Source organism: Phyllostomus discolor, chromosome X (assembly GCF_004126475.2).
Source record: "Phyllostomus discolor isolate MPI-MPIP mPhyDis1 chromosome X, mPhyDis1.pri.v3, whole genome shotgun sequence".
NCBI lineage: Eukaryota > Metazoa > Chordata > Mammalia > Chiroptera > Phyllostomidae > Phyllostomus > Phyllostomus discolor.
The window spans coordinates 55,886,145-55,904,277 of record NC_050198.1 but is presented as its reverse complement, the minus strand read 5'-3'; positions in this window follow the sequence as shown (position 1 = coordinate 55,904,277).

Here is an 18,133-nt window from a genome sequence, read left to right as displayed (position 1 = left end):
AAAGTTTCAGTGTAAACAAACCATTGTAGTTCAGAGAGAAGCATAATCTAATCCATATATTTCCCTCTTTCTAGCCTTTTCTACATTTAAAAATGCTGTTGCCAAAATTATGATTTTGTGTCTTTGTTTTTATGTCATTATGTATTGATTTCCATGACTTCAGCTTATAGTTATGCCTGTTGTACAGACTGGCTAATAGAATGTGTTAGAGTGAACTGGGACATGGACTTAAGCCACCACCTATGCTGAAATAAAGAAGGTATACATCACTGGTTAAATACCTGACCACGAGATTCCCCATATCAGAAGCAACTGAGGCACAGCCACTGGCATCCTGCTGGAAACCAGTTGAACCCTCACTGCCCACTCCCTTCTCCGAATTTTCTATAGAATCAGCCCTCCCTGATCAGATACCCAGGACACCTGGAGCAGATCAGCAGGGTGATTCACCCTCCCTAAGGGTCTGCTACACACCTTAAAAGCCCTGCCACCCTCTCCTTTTGGGCTGTCCTCGGTTTGGACCCCACCTGCCTGATCGCAGTGTCCCACCTAGAATAAAAGCCCTTAATTGTACTTTTCTGGTTCCAGGTCCTTTCTTAGGCATCTAGCTACCTAACAAAACACTAAACCTTTATACTTGAAAATGACAGCCTTAAATAGTTAACAAATCTAGAGTGGACTGTTTGTATATGAGCTTTGTAGAAAGTGTTTAAATCATAAGCACCATCTTCCCCATTGAAGAGTGGACAGTCTACCAGGGAACAAGCAGTGGTTTTCTCTCTGAACTGGACAGTGGATGTGTTCTTTCTCCCAAGAAGTGGTGGTTCACAGTTTATTACCTTGGCCTTTTATACATTCAAATGGAATCTTATATAATGTTCTCATTTAATGTTGGTCTGCTATTTTTAGATAGAATTAAAAGGAATTGTATATGTCAATTAATATATTAGCTAAATTGTCTAACACATGATATAAAAGAATTAATACATAAACTATTATACATTTCCAATGTGTCCTTGGGGATTTGATGGGAATTTATTTTTTCTCAAATTCACATCTCTGAAACTCTCCACACTTGGTTTTACTAGCCAATGAAACTAAAAATCTACAATTTGTGCTACCCTAAGAGAAATGGACTAGAAATCTAGAAACACAGCTCTGGTGTCACTAGTTTCATGAATGGGCCTGTTTCCTCATTTATAAATATGGAAGATAGAACAGCTGATTTCCAATATGACTCCCATTTATCAACTCTTGTGACTCTTCTTTTTCACAATGCTCACAGGTGGACATTACCCTTTCAGGTTCACATTCTTCAGATGATAAAAATCCTGTATATATATTATTAGAACTCTAAGTGAAGATGATTAGATCATCTGAACTTGACTTGCCTTAGGTGCTTTGTTGACCTTGACGGGGTTTGGAGTTTCCCATTGCTTACTAAGAGCCTTTTCATTGCTTTGGCTCTTTAGTATTTATTTTTGCAAAATCCTTCCTGCCACTTTAACTAAAAACCAAAGATTTGTTTTCTATTCATATGCAGATTGTAGAAACTGCCTTATTTTCAGAAACATGTCTTCATTAAAGACTTATGTCTCAAAAGAAACTCAGACTAGTCACTGGAACACCTAGTCTAACGTAGTGAAATATCTGGAAAAGACTATACTTGAAAAATATCTTATTGACATGAATTTTGCTAGTGAGTATACATACACTGCTTTAAATAAGGTCATGCATGAATAAACTTAAACTTATAGTTAATATTTTAATATATAATCAGTTCTGAAGTTCTTAAAAGTAATTTTAGAGGTTCCCTGGAATCTTACTTAATACTTTGCTAACTTATACCCACACTCTATTGCTAAAGGTACATTTTAGGTTGGCTCATTTTGAATTATTGTATTTCCAATAAGTAGAAACAGAATTATAGTTTTATTGTAAATTATCTTAGTAACTTCAGACATTACTTACATTTGATTTTTAATTATTAATTTCTAAGTACTAAATTAAAAGTGTCCCATATTAATACATGAGGTTACAAGTAAAATAACATGCATAGTTTAAAAAACAGACAGATAGTTCAATAGGATATAATAGACAGTCCAGAAATAAGCCCATACCTTTATGGTCAATTAATATTTCACAAAGGAGGCAAAAACATACAACGTGGTAAAGATAGTCTCTTCAATAAATGGTGCTGAGAAAATTGGACAGATACATGCAAAACAAATGAAACTAGACCACCTTCTTATACCACACACAAGAAATACTTAAAATGGATTAAAAACTTAAATGTTAGACTCAAAACTATAAAAATCCTAGAAGAAAACATAGGCAATATTATCTCACACACTGTTTGTAGCAATATTATTTCTCACATATCTCCCCAGGCAAAGAGAAAAAAATAAAAATTTTTAAAAATGGGACTACAGCAAACTAAAAAATTTTTGCACAGCAAAGGAAACCATCAACAAAATGTAAAGACAATCCATTTAAATGGGAGAACATATTCACCAATGATACATCTAATCAAAGGTTAATATCCAAACTTTATAAAGTACTTAAAAAAATCAACACCCCAGAAAACAATCTAATTAAATATGGACAAAGATCCCTGGCTGGTGTGGCTCAGTGGACTGAGCACTGACCTGAGAATGAAAGGGTTGCTTGTTCGATTACCAGTCAGGGCATATGCCTGGGTTGCAGGCCAGGTCCCCAGTAGGGGGCACACAAGAGGCAACCACACATTGATGTTTCTCTCCCTCTCTTTTCCCCTCACTTCCCCTCTGTCTAAAAATAAATAAATAAAACCTTTAAAAATATATGGACAAAGTACCTGGACAGACACTTCCCCAAAGAGGACATACAGATGGCCAACAGACATGAAAAGATGCTCAACATCACTAATCATCAGAGAAGTGCAAATTAAAACCACAATATCACCTCATACCTACCAGAATGGCTATCATCAATAAATAAACAAACACGTGTTGGTGAGGATGTGGAGAAAAGGGGATACTTGTGCACTGTTGGTGGGAATGTAGACTGATGCAGCCACTGTGAAATGCAGTATGGAGTTTCCTCAAAAAAATTAAAACTGAACTGCCTTATGACCCAGTGATTCAATTTCTGAGAATATATAATAAAAAAACCCGGAACACTAATTCTAAATAACATAAACACCTCATGTTCATTGCAGCATTATCTACAATAGTCAAGATTCAGAAGCAGTCCAAGTGTCCATCTATAGATGAGAGGATGAAAAAACTGTGGTAAATCCACACAATGGAATACTACTCAGCCATAAAAGGAAGGAAATCATACCTTTTGTAAGAGCATGGATGTACTTGGAGAGCATTAATCTAAGTGAAATACACCGGTCAGAGAAAAACAAGTACTGTAGGATTTCACTCACCCTTTTGTGGAATCTAATGAACAAAATGAAATAACAAGCAAAATAGAGACAGACTCATAGAAGGAAAGCAGGCTGACAGCTGTCAGAGGGGCAAGGCTGGGGGTGGAGGGATAAGAAAAAAAGAGAAAAAAAACTCATGGGCACAGAAAACAGTGTGGTGATTGCTGGCGAGGTGGGGGTGGTAGAGGAAAAATGGTGTTGGACAAAGACACGACTTGTGGTGGTGAACACATGATACAGTGTACAGATTAAATCTTGTTAAGTTGTGACCTGAAACCTGGATAATTTTGTTAACCAGTGTCACCCCAATAAATTTAATAAAAAGGGAATAAAACAGCCAAGGTTAAGTACCTTGAGATAGGGAGGTTATGCTGTATTATCCAGGTAAATGAAACCAAGTGACATCAATCCTTAAAAGCAAAGACCTTTTCCACGCCATGGTCAGAGGGAGATGTGACTACCAAAAACTGGTAGAAAAATGCAACGTCACTAGTACAAATGGCCATCTAACAGGTGAAAACATACTCAATGTCATTTCATTCGTATGTGGGATATAAAACTGAAAGCAACAAATGAACAAATAAGAAAAACAAAAACTTATAGGCACAGAAAACAGTATGGTAGTTACCAGACAGAAGGGGTTGGGGGGTAAGTAGAGATTTAAGGGGGCAAATATTTGGTGATGAAAGCTTTGGCTTTGAGTGGTGGTCACACAATTGCAATATACAGGTGATGTATCATAGAATTATATACTTGAAACCTACATAATTGTATTAACTAATGTCACCCCAGTAAATTTAATTGAAAAAAAAAAACACAGTGAGATACCCCTTCATAGTAAGTAGCATGGCTATAATGAAACAAAAAGAAAGATATAAATTATTGGTGAGGATGTGAAAAAACTGGAAACTCATATGATGCTGATGGAAGTATAAAATAGTGTAGCCTCTTTGGAAAACTTTCTGGCATCTCCTCAAAGTGTTACACATAGAGCTAACTTATGAGCCAGTAATTCCCTCCTAGACATCTACACAAGAGAAATAAAAATATATATCCACATATGAATGTGTACATGAATGATCACAGCAACATTATTCGTAACAGCCAAAAGGTGGAAACAACCCAACTGAACATCCAGTGATAAATGGATGAACACCCATACAATGGAATTTTACCTGGCCATAACAAGTACTTAGAAAACAAGTACTGATACAGGTTAAAACATGGACAAGTCTTGAAAACATAATGCTAAGTATAAGAAGCTAATCATAGCCCTGGCTGGTGTGGCTCAGTGGATTGAGCACCGGCCTGAGAACCAAAGGGCTGTCAGTTCCATTCCCAGTCAGGGCACTTGCCTGGGTTGTGGGCCAGGTCCCCAGTATGGGGCACACCAGAGGCAACCACACATTGATGTTTCTCTCCCTCTCTTTCTCCTTCCCTTCCCTTCTCTCTAAAAATAAATAAATAAAATCTTTTTTAAAAAAGAAGTTAATCACAAAGTACCACACATTATATGATTCCACTTAAATCAAATGTCCAGAATAGGGAACTACATAGAGCCAGAAAGCAGATTAGTGGTCACCAGGGATGGTGGACAGGCAGTAACTGCTAACAGGTACAGAATTTCTTTGGAGGTTGTGTTGAAAATGTTCTAAAATCAACTGTGGTAATGGTTATATAACTCTGTGAATGTACTAAAAACCAATTGTACACTTAAAATGGGTAAATTGTATGGTATGTTAATCATATAATAATAAAACTGAGAAAGTCTGGAATAAAGTTTCAGAAAATAGATGTTCAGCCTTTTGCTTTAAATTTTAAAATAAAAGCTATAAAAGAAATAAAGCTGGAAAAATTAAGTACAATATATTAATTGATTAGTTGAAAACAAAGTTCATCTTTTCATTCTTACTGTAGATTATTGTACATGATACATGATAGTAAGTGCTCAGTAAATGTTTCTGCTGAATTGTACCAATTTTTTCCAGATGCCAACACATAATTACAGATGATCCATTTACTCTTCTAAAGGAAAAACTGCTTAATAAGTAACTGCATTTGAATCTATTGCTGCCTGCATCCAATTGTTGAACAGCTGATGGCAATATATGACATATGACTCTCCTACCCAAAACATCTAGGGCCACTGGGTGAAGGTGATACAAAGGAGATGCTGGGAAGGAAATGGGAACACCACCACACATTTCAATTATTTAAAATGTGTATTTGGACAATTCCTATATTTCATTTAGAAGAAGCACTACATGTATACTTTTAAAGAAATAACCAATTTTATAGAAAAGGTGTTTTAATATTTATAATTCATTATACTCAGAGAAGCTAAACTTTTAATGGCTACTTTCATTTCTTCATTCAAAATTGTCTGTTCATGTCACCTTCCCATTTTCTCACTGGAGTCCAATCTTCTTATTATGATCTTAATAAATGTTTATATCAAGGTTATTTAGTTAAATGTTGCAAAAATTTCCAAAGCTGTTTTTCATCCTTTAATTTTTTATTGTTTGTGTGGTCAAATCTATCCATCACTTTTCTTTATTCCTTTATGGTTTATGTCTGTATAATGTTTCAAAAAGTTTTCCTCTTAAAAAAGCAAAATGTGTTCAACCTCATTTTTAGAAGAAAATTACATATTGTAACTAAATTGAGAACAACTTCACCTAACAGATGGGAAGAAATAAAAAGTAACACACCCTGCCTGTTAAGAATATTGTGAAGAAGCAGGCGGCCTTCAAGCTTCCTAATGGGAGTATAAAATTACTGTATAATCCCAATTGAAAACAGGTGGAGAATGTTTTTAAAATTACAAATGCATATATCTTTTAAACTAGCAATACTTCTGGAAATTTATTTATAAAGATGTAATTGTACACTTGTAAATTGACAAATAAATTATATCCAGGGCATTACTTTTTGTACTAGCAAAAGAAGAAACAACTCAAATGCCCATCAGCAAGGGACTAGATAAATACATTATAATAAACCAGACCATGGAATTCTATGGTGCTGTAAAAATTACCGAGGAAACTCTCTATATACTGATTCACTTGAAAAAGATCTCTAAAATGTTTAAAATTAGTGTATAAAGTTTAAAAAACAAGGTTTAGGATAGTGGTTAGATTATACCACTAGATATATATTAGATATATATTGTTAGATATATATATTATATAATATATATATATATAAAATAAAGGTAGAGGGCTAAGAATTTTTATTTGCTAGCAAATCCATGAAGAAATTCTGGAAGGATACGTACAATTACTGTGGTTAGCTGAATAGAGGAGGTGAGGGAGGGATGTGAATAATACAGGGTAGATGGGCAAGAGTATACTTATTTATACCATTTATAGTTTTATTTTAAACCATTTGACTCACTGTATTATATATTTTTAAATTATGTACAAATAGTCCTCTCCCCAACCCAAGAAATATTTACATTTTCATATTCAGCCACGCTTTTTAAATGTTTATGGTTTCATTTTCTACCTTTAATTCACCTAGTGTAGATTATGATTAATATTTTTAGGCAGAAATTAATCCCCTTCACCCAAAATCACCCAAATGGCCAGCTATTGCAATTAGCTCATCACTTCACCCTCTCCCAAACCGATTTGAAATCTTATCTTCATAAACTCAGATTTGTTTCTGTACTTTAATTTTTTTCACTGTTTTTTCTCTCTGTTTCATGAGAGTTTCAATTACTGTGCCACTAGTATTCATTTATTTTTATATTACATAATATTTTAAACTTACAGAAGAGAATAAACTTATAACACATTTTCATATATTTTCCTACAAGCACTCCATCATTGCTTTTTAAAAAAACAAGAGATAACTTAGTCTTATGCATTTATTCATTTGAATCATGTCAAGTCCTTCTCTCTTTTCCTTTCTGCGAAGATTCCCAATGTGGTTTTACAAAAATTATATTAAATGTATAGATTAATTTGGGGATAAATGGAAATTTGTATACTATTGAGTCTGTGTATTCAGTGGTCTCTTCATTTACTCATGTCTTCTTTATACATTCCTCAGTAAATTTTTGAGGTTATCTTCATAAAAGTACAGGTCATGTGCATTTTAAAAGTTCATTCCAAGGCATTTTATACTTTCAGTTGAAATTGTTAATGGGACCTTTCTCCATTATATTTCCCAATTAGTACTGTTTAAACATGGGAAAACTATGGATTTTTGTTTTATTTATTTTGTCTCTGGCCATACTACTGAAACCTCTTCACTAGTGCTAATTAAATCTGCACTTGATTTATGCCTGTATTTTTAAATTCTCAAGTACTGGCATAATTTCAGGGGCCTGATCTTAAATAACAGAGGTAACCAGGGAAGCAAATACCATTTAGTATGATTTGTTTTTAAGTTAAAGGAATCTTGCACTTAAATAAGCAACTATTCAAGAGACAGTTTCATTTCCCTAATCACAGGAATAGAGCAGGGTTTTTCAACATGGCACTACTGACATTTTGAGCCAAATAATTCTTTGTTTTGAAGGACTATCCCATGCTGGGATATAAGAAATGTATATTTGGTGTTTGTTCCCTTTCCTATACAGAGATCCTAAAACCCTTGTAATTTCCAAAGTGATAAGAGTTATAGGAGCATCTTTATATTGTAACATAGTTCCTAGAGCAATAAAAGAGAACAGAGTCTCTTCAGTTATTTGTAACAAGCCCTTTTCAACCACTCATAGTATATGTTAATGAGGTAAACCTTAGAAAGCCCTTAAGAATGAGGTGTTGGGCAGAGCAGGGGAGAGCAATGGGAAAAATGTGGGAGAACTATAACTGAACAATAAAAAAATAAAACTCAGCCAGCACAAAGCATTAGAAACACAGTGTTATGAATACAGAACAACAGAGGATACCACAAAGGGTGATATCCTCAATCTTAGTTGTTAAACCCATTTGAAAAATGAGGTGCTAGTACCAGAGGAACCAACCAAGTGATTTGAGGGTTGAAACTTTTAGCCCCACCCCTTTACCTCCAGGGAGGGAAGAAGAGCTATAGATTAAATTACATCACCGGGGGCCAAGATCTAATCAACCATGCCTACATAATGACACCTGCATCAAAACCATAAATAAAGAGTTTTGGAGAGCTTTTGAGTGGTGAACACAAGGAGGTACTAAAAGGTGAGGAACCTGGAGAGTACATGGAAGGTTTGGGCTGTTCTCCCATACCTTACCCTATGCATTGCTGCTGTTTGGCTGTTCCTAAGTTGTATCATTTATAACAAATGAGTAATTGTAAGTAAAGTGTTTTTCCAGAGTTTTGATCTGTTCTAGAAAATTATCCAACCAAGGGAGGGGGTCATGGGAACTTCCTGATGTATAGCCAGTTGGTCAAAAGTACAGGCAATTGGTATCTGAAATGGGGAACAGGCTTAGGTGAATAAGACTTTAACATGTAAGGGCTACACTAACTCCAGGTAATGATCATCATAACTGAACCATAAGACACCTAGTTAGTGTTGAGAGAGTTGAAGACTTGGGTGAAATGAGAATAACATACAATTCATAGCTAAATCACAGGATATCCATTTGGTGCCAGAAGTGTTATATGTAGAGGACAAAAAGTTTTCTTTATGTGCACTATAGGATATTTAGCAATATACCTGGGATCTACCCACTAGATGCCAGTAACACCTCTCCAGTATTGAAAACTAAAAATGTCTCCAGAGATTGCCAAATATCCCGAGAGAGGAGGCAAATCACCTCCAGTTGACACCCACTAAAGTAGAAAAAGGGTTCAATATCATAATTTCTTCCATCTAATGCTATAAAAATAACAAGATCAGATGTAATTCCTTGATGTTTAAGAACAGAAGAAAACGTTGACTATAGTAACAAATCGTTGACCATAGAAAATATGCAAGATTTTTTTTAAAAGAATGGGAGAAGGCAGAATTAAACTACAAAATAGCGGGGCATGCTATAATAACTAAAGTGGTAATAGCAGAACAAGAAAGGAGAGATAAATAGAACAGAATAGGAAGTCCAGAAGCACAGCAAGCATATACAATAATTTGGTATATGAGGAAGGCAGCATCTCAAATCAACAGGGGAAGATAGTGGATGGCTATTTACTGAAATACAAAGGTTTAATTCAGTAATCATTTAGAAAAAATAAGATTCCTAAATATATAAACCATAAAATAACAAAAAGTTAAGAATCTCGAGATGGAAAAGGCCTCTATAAATAAGTCCAAGAGAAACTCAGAAAAATAAGAGATTTGACAATATAAAACTTAAAACCTTAATGACTTCCAACTCCTGAAAATAGAGTATATGTACTTTTCCCCTATTCCTCCTGCTAAATACAACTAAAACCTCTAGGCATTATATATAAAACAAACATAAGAAGATCCTGGAAAGTGGACAGAAGGCGGCAAACCAGCTAGGGATCTTAAGACTGAAAAAACAATATGGTGGTAAGTTCCATAGGTTTTGTTTTTGCCTCGTATTTCCCAAGATTGGAGTTGAATGGGCTGGCATCCCAGAAACACCAATAAATATAGTTCAAAAGCAAAACAAAACAAACAAAAACACCCTCCCCCCCAAAAAAAAAATCCTGCTCTGTAGAAGAAAGACAAGGAACAGGGAAGGCTAACAAGAAAGAACACTTTGAGACAATAATCACTCTACTACAACCAAACACTCCTACCTATACCATCAAACCCTAAACAAGGAGCCTAGACTTCTACCCTTGTGAAGCTGTGATGAGGTATCCCAATACCCAGGTCTGGGTGATGTCAGAGAAGGTCAAGTAGGTAGCCAGGTTTTCATCCTTGCCAGTTAATGAAATCTGTCTCACAGTGTCGGTGAAAACCATATCAGAATCAGAAACTCCCGCCCTGACTTGGAAGTAACTAGAAAACCCTCACCTTAAGTAGCAATGGGATATATGTGAGGAAAATGAAGTTTTACTTCAACATTGAAGTTGTGAAGCAGCACCCCTTCTTCCCCTACCAGAGCAATGTCAAATAAAGCCAGCTAAAGAAAAAGGTTGAAATCGGATTCAGAATCTTATAACATAATATCAAAATGCTCAGGTTTCAATTAAAAATCATACGTCCCACCAGAACCATAAAGATCTAAAAATAAATGAAAAAGGAAAATACCAAGATGACAGAAACATTAGAATTATATGTCAAAGACTTTTAAAGCACCCATGATAAAAATGCATCAACAAACTATTACAGACACACTTGAAACACATGAAAAAATAGCCTCAGCCAAAAAAAAAAAAGAAGAAAAGAAAACATCAGCAGAGAAACAGAAGATATGAAGAAAAATCAAATGGAAACTTGAGAACTGAAAAGTACCACAATCAAAATGTAAAGCTAGTTAAAGGACCCAGCAGAACACAGCGGGTAGAAATAAGAATCAATGAATTGAATGATATAATAATAGAAATCCAAACCAAGATACATAATAATTAAACTTAAGAACACTACACAAAGAAAAAATCTTGAAAAACTGCAAGAGAAAAAGGCATGTAACCTATATGGGGAAAAAATATTTGAATGGAAGATTTATCATCAGCAATGATGGAGGCAAGAAGGAAGGAGCACAACATTTTTCAAGTGCTGAAAGAAAAGAACTGCCAACCTAGAATCTTATACTTAGCAAAAAACATCTTCTAGGAATGAAGAAGAAACCAAGACATTCAGAAGAAAACCCAGAATTTGCTGTCAGTAGACCACCCTAAAATATACCTAAAATTCTCTAAACAGAAAGGAAATGATAAAAGAAAGAATCTTGAAATGTTAGGATGGAGAAAAAAACAAATAGAAGAGAAAAAATATGCATAAACACAATAGGCTTTCCTTCTTGCATTTTTAAAAAAAATTTTGATGGTTGAGGCAAACATTATAACCCTGCCTGATATGGTTCTAAATGTATATAGATGAAATATTTAGAGAATTATATTACAAATATTGAAGGGTTATGGGACATATGGGGTGGGAGGTCCTATACTTAAACTGGTAAAATGACATCAATAGACTACGATAAGTTATGTATATATAATACCTATGGCAACTACCAAAAATGCTATACAGCGAAGTACTTTACAAATCACTATAGATAAGCCAAAATGGAACTTTGAAAAATGCTGAAGTAATCAATAAGAAGGCAGGAAGCAGGAAACGGAGAAATGGAAAACATAACAAAGCCAAAAATAAACTAGAAGACTTAAGCTCAAACACAGCAATAATTACAGTAAATATAAATGGCCTAAGTACATGAATTAAAGAAAGATTGGCCGAGTATTAAAAAAAACACACAACTCACCCTGGCTGGTGTGGCTCAGTGGATTAAGTGCCAACCTGCAAACCAAATGGTCACTGGTTTGATTCCTGGTCAGGGCACATGCCTGGCTTGTAGGCCAGGTCCCCAGTAGGGAGCATACAAGAGGCAACCACACATTGATGTTTCTATCCCTCTCTTTCTCCCTCCCTTCCCCTCTCTCTAAAAATAAATAAGTAAAATCTTAAAAAATAAACACAATTCAACAGTATGTTGTCTATAAGAAACTTCATTCAAAAATAATGACAAAGGCAGGTTGAGAATTAAAAGTAGGAAAAATATACCACACAGTGTTAACTAAAAGAAGTAGAAATGGATAAAGTAGACTTCAGAGTGATGAAAATTACCCGAGACAGAGATGGGTATTACAGAATGATATTAAATAAAGGATCAAACCCCCAAGAAGTCTTAGCAGTCACTTGCATGCACCAAACAACAGAGTTTCAAAATATGTGAATCAAAAACTGATCACACTAAAAGAAAAAAACAGAAAAATCTACTATTACAGTTAGAGGACAACACCACTCAATTACCAACTGATAGAATAGCTAGACAGAAAATCAGCAAAGATATAGAAGAACACAGTGAAACAATTAGCCATCAGAATCCAATTGACATTTATAGAGTACAAGCCAATAAAGTAGAATACACATTCTTTTCAAGTGCCCATGGAACATATACCAAGATAGACCTTACCCTGGGACCACAAAACAAGCTTCAAGTAATTTAAAGAATAAAAATAATACAGAGTGTGATCTCTAACTACAATGGAGTCAAACTAGAAATCAGTAACAGAAAGTAACAGAAAAAAATCTCTAAACTTTTGGAAACTAAACACATGTCTAAATGACCCATGGGTAAAAGAGGAAGTCTCAAGGGAAACTTTAAAAAATACACTGAACTGAATGAAAATGAAAATATGTGAAGACTCAAGATGGCGAAGGGGTAATGGAAGCTTCACAAACCTTCTCCAAGGATCAAAGTGGAATTAAAACTAAATTGCAGGGAAATCATCCCGAATAACTAACTGAACACTAGCTGGAGAGAAGCCTTATAACCAAGGACAGACAGAAGAAACAGCTTCACCACAATGTGAATGATACAGAGTTCAGAAGAGATGTGAGAGTGCTGGCTGGGTTCCCATGGGTGACAACTGAAAGTTGGAAGGGGTTTTGCAGTGGCCATGGGGTTCCCCTGAGAAGTGTGGGGTTTAGACCCCACACTGGGCTCCCCAGCCTACAGCACCAGAGTCAGAAAGGAGCCCGGATATCATCCAGCTGTGAAAAGCAGCAGGGTTTCTGTTGGCCAGGGAGAGACTGCGGGAGATGCAGAGACTTCTTAAAGGGCCAATGCACAAAAATCCATTTCCAGCCACTTACCCTGGACTCTGGCAGAGGGAGGGCAGAGTGAACCAGAGATACTTAAGGAGAGTCTGGGGTTTGTGGCTCTGGGGACAGAACTGAAGGAACAGCCTCCAGGATCCCTGTGCTGAGTCATTCCTCATATTGCAGAAGCCATCTTTCTCAGGTAGAGCACTCCTCTCTGAATGGTATCAGCCTGAGGGAAAGCAATAGCCCCACCCACAGGAATTACTCTGCCTCACCCTGTGGAGCATAAGCAGGGCTCCTGAAGAATATAGTTTGAGACTATATGATTGATTAAGTTTAACAACTAAGGCGAATCTCTGGGAGCTGAGATTTTAGCTGAACCACCCTCAGGCCCAGTGCTATAAAAGACAGCCTTTGTGCACAGTCTGGTCACTTTTGCACACAAAGGAGACCAGTAGAGGAAGCCACAAACTGTGGATCACTGATAGTTCCAAGCAGGTTTCCCAGGGCCAATCACAAGCAGTGTCTGACAAACATCTACACCAGAGTGTTTGTGGATCTACCTAATACAGAGCAACAAATACAGAGAAGCAGCCAAATAGGAAGACAAAGAAACAGAGCCCAAATGAAAGAACAAGAGAATTCTCTAAAAGAAGAACTAGATGAAATGGAGGCAAGCAATTTATCAGGCAGAAAGTTTACAGTAATGATTATAAGGGTACTCAACAGCATGAAAAAAGACACAGAAACAATAAAAAAAGGTACAGTCAGAAATAAAGAATGTAGTATCTGAAATAAATAATACAATGGAAGGAATAAAGAGTAGATTACAGGAAGTAGAGGGTAGAATAAGTGATTTGGAAGACAATGTATAAAGAAACACCCAAACAGAGCAGAAAAAAGAAAAAATAATTTTTAAAAATGAGAGACATTTTGGGCAACATGAAATGTAACAACATTTACATCATGGGAATAGCAGAAGGAGAAGAGAGTAAACAAGGGATCCAGAACTTTTTTGAAAAGATAATGACTAAAAACTTCCCTAATCTGGTGAAGGAAAAAGACACAAGTCCAGGAACTTCAAAGAGGCTAAAACAACTTGGAACCAAAGAGGCCTACACCTAGACACATCATAATAAAATGATAAAGCTTAAAGACAAGGAGAGAATCCTAAATGCCACAGGAGAAAAGCAGGTAGTTATATATGAGAGAACACCAATTAGACTGCCATCTGATTAATCAACGGAAACATTTTGGGCCCAAAGAGGATGGTGATAAATGTTCAAGGTGATGAAAAGCAAGGACCTACAACCAAGGCTACTTTACCCAGCAAGGCTATTATTTAAAATCAAAGGAGAAATAAGGAACTTCCCAGAGAAGAAAAAGCTGATAAAGTAGTTTGTTAACACCAAACTAGTACTGCAACAAATGCTAAAGGGAGAAGAAGAAAAGAAGAAGAGAAAGAGGATGAGGAAACGGAAGAAGAAGAGGAAGAAAAGAAGGAAGAAGAAGAGGAGGAAGAAGAAGAAGAGGAAAGAGAAGAGGAAAAGGAGAAGAAGAAGAAAAAAGGAAAAGGACAAAATAGTTTAACAATAAAATGGCACCATATAAATATATGTGTGTGTGTGTGTGTGTGTGTGTGTGTGTGTGTGTATAATCACCTTAAATGTACATGGCTTAAGTGTTCCAACCAAAAAACATAGGGTAGCTGATGGATAAGAAAGTAAGACCCATATATATCCTGTCTTTAAGAGATCCACCTCAGATATAAAGATGTACACAAACTAAAAGTAAAGGGATGGAGAAAGATATTTCATACAAATGGAAAGGAACAAAAGCTGTGGTAGCAATAATTATATTTGACAAAATAAAATTTAAAACAAAAGCTATAGTAAGATACAAAGAAGTACACTACAAAATGGTAAAGGAAAAAATCCAACTAAAAGATATAATCCTAGTAAAAATTTACATACCCAATATAGGAGCACCTAAATATGTAAAGCAAATCTTGATGGACATAAATGAGAGATTGTCAGAAATATAGTGATAGTTGGGGAATTAACGCGCCATTGGCTTCAATGTATAGATATTCCAGGCAGAAAATCAAAAAGGAGACAGAAGCCTTAAATGACACACTAGGTCAGACAGACTTAATTGATATCAGAGATTTTCACCCCCAGACAGCAAAATATACATACTTTTCAAGTGCACATGTAACATTTTCTAGGATAGACTACATGTTAGGACAAAAAACAAATCCTGATAAATTTAAAAAAGATTAAAATCATATCAAGCATCTTTTCTGACAACAATGCTGTAAAACTAGAAATCAATCACAAGAACACTGAAAAACACACAAGAGCATAGAAGCTAAAAATGTGTTATTAAACAATAAATGTGTCAACAACAAGATCAGTGAAGAAACCAAAAGAAACCTTGAAACAAATGAAAATGAGAATACAACAATCCAAAATCTGTGGCAAACGGGGAAAGCAATAAGAAGAGGGAAATGCATAGCATAACAGGCCTATCTCAAAAATAAAACTAAAATTAAAAAAAAGAACAAGAAAAATCTCAAATTAGAAATCTAACTGTACACTTATAGGAACTTTAAAAAGAAGTACAAACAAAGCCCAAATTGAATACAAGGAAGGAAATAATAAAGATCAGAGTAGAAATAAACAAAATAGAGTCTAGAAAATGATACAAAAGATCAATGAATTCAAGAGTTGGTTGTTTGAAAAGGTTGAAAAAACAGGAAAGAACCCCAATAAATACAATCAGAAACAAAAAGGGAGGAATGACAACTGACAACAAAAAATACAAAGAGTTTTAAGTAAATATTATGAACAACTATATGCCAACAAACTGGACAACCTGGACAAAATGGATAAATTCCTACTAACATATGATATTCCAAAACTAAATCAGGAAGAATCAGAGAATCTGAATAGACAGACTACACCTAGTGAAATTGAAGCAATAATAATAACAATAAAAAACTCCAAACAAATAAAACCCTGGACTAGATGGCTTCACAGTTGAATTTCAATTCGAGATAACTAACCAAACAATTCAAGAAGAACTAACATCTCTCCTTCTCAAAGAATTTCAACAAAATTCAAGAGGAGGGAAGGTTCCTAAGCTCATTTTAGGAGGCCAGCATTTTCCTAATTCAAAACTAGATAATGAAACTACAAAAGAAGAAAATTATAGGCCACTATCCCAAATGAACACAGATGCTAAAATCCTCAACAAAATATCAGCAAACCAAATATAGGAATGCATCAAAAAGATCTTACAACATGATTGAGTGGGATTTATTTCAGAAATGTAGGGTTGGCACAACACTCACCAATCAGTAAATGTGATTCATTACACAAAACAATGAAGAATAAAACCCACATGATCATATCAATACATGCAGAAAAATCATTTTATAAAATCCAGCACCCATTTGTTATAAACACTCTCAGCAAAGTGGGAATGGAGGGAGCATACCTAAATATAAAAAGGCCATATATGACAAACCCACTTCTAGCATCATACTCAACAGGCAGCAACAAGTGTTCCCCTTAAGATATGGAACAAGACAAGGATGTATTCTTTCCTCTCTCTTATTCAACATAGTACTGGAAGTCTTAGCCACAAAAATCAGACAATAAGAAGAAATAAAAAGCATCCAAATTGGAAAGGAAGAAGTAAAACTGTCTTTATTTGCAGATGACATGTTACTATACATAAAAAACCCCAAAGATTCTACAAACTACTAGAACTGATCAATGAATTCAACAAAGTAGCAGGGTAAAATATTAATATCCAGAAATCAGTTACATTTTTATATGCCAAAAACAAACTATGAAAGGGAAATTAAGAAAACAATCTCATTCACATTTGCTTCATAAAGAATAAAATATCAGGAATAAACCTAACCGAGGATATAAAATAACTGTACTTGGAAAATTACAAGACACTGAAGAAAGAAATTAAAGAAGATTCAAATAAATGGAAGCACATGCCATGTTGATGGAAAGGAAGAATTAACATCATTAAAATGTCCATGCTACCCAAAGCAATCTATATCTTCAATGGAATCCTATCAAGATTCCAATGATGTATTTTCAGAACTAAAAGAAATATTTCCAAAATTTATATGGAACCACAAAAGACCCCGCATAGCAACAGCAATCCAGAGAAAGAAGAATAAAGTTGGAGGAATCACACTAGCTAATATGACATTCTACTGTAAGGCCATAGTAATCAAAAACAGCATGTTACTGGCACAAAAACAAACATAGACCAATGAAAAAACTAGAGAGCCCAGAAATAAACCCACATCTTTACAGTCACCTAATATTTGTCAGAGGAAGCAAGCACATACAATGGGCTAGAGATAGTTCATTCAATAAATGGTGTTGGGAAAACTAGACAGATACATTCCGAAAAGTGAAACTAGACCACCTTCTTATATACCACACACAAAAATGAATTCAAAATGTATTAAAGACTTAAATGTTAAACCTGAAACCATAAAAATCATAGAAGAAAACATAGGCAGCAAAATCTCAGACATTGTTCATAGCAATATTTTATCTGATATATCTCCCCAGGAATGAAAACAATAGAAAAAAATAAAAATGGGACTACATCAAACTAAAATACCTTTGCAGAACAAAGGGAAACATCAATTAAATAAAAAGACAATCCACAGAATGGGAGAACATATTAGCTGATACATCTGATAAAGGGTTAATATCCAAAGTATATAAAGACTTTACAAAAATCAACACCAAAAACCAAACAATTCAGTTAAAAAATGGACAAAGGACCTGAATAGACACCTCTCCAAAGGGGATATACAGATGGTCAACAGATGTATGAAAAGATGCTCAAGGTCACTAATCACTAGAGACATGCAAATTAAAAACACAATGAGATATCATTTCACACCTGTCAGAATGGCTATCATCAATAAATCAACAAACAACAAGTGCTGGCAATGATGTAGAGAAAGGAAAATCCTTTTGCACTATTAGTGGGAATGC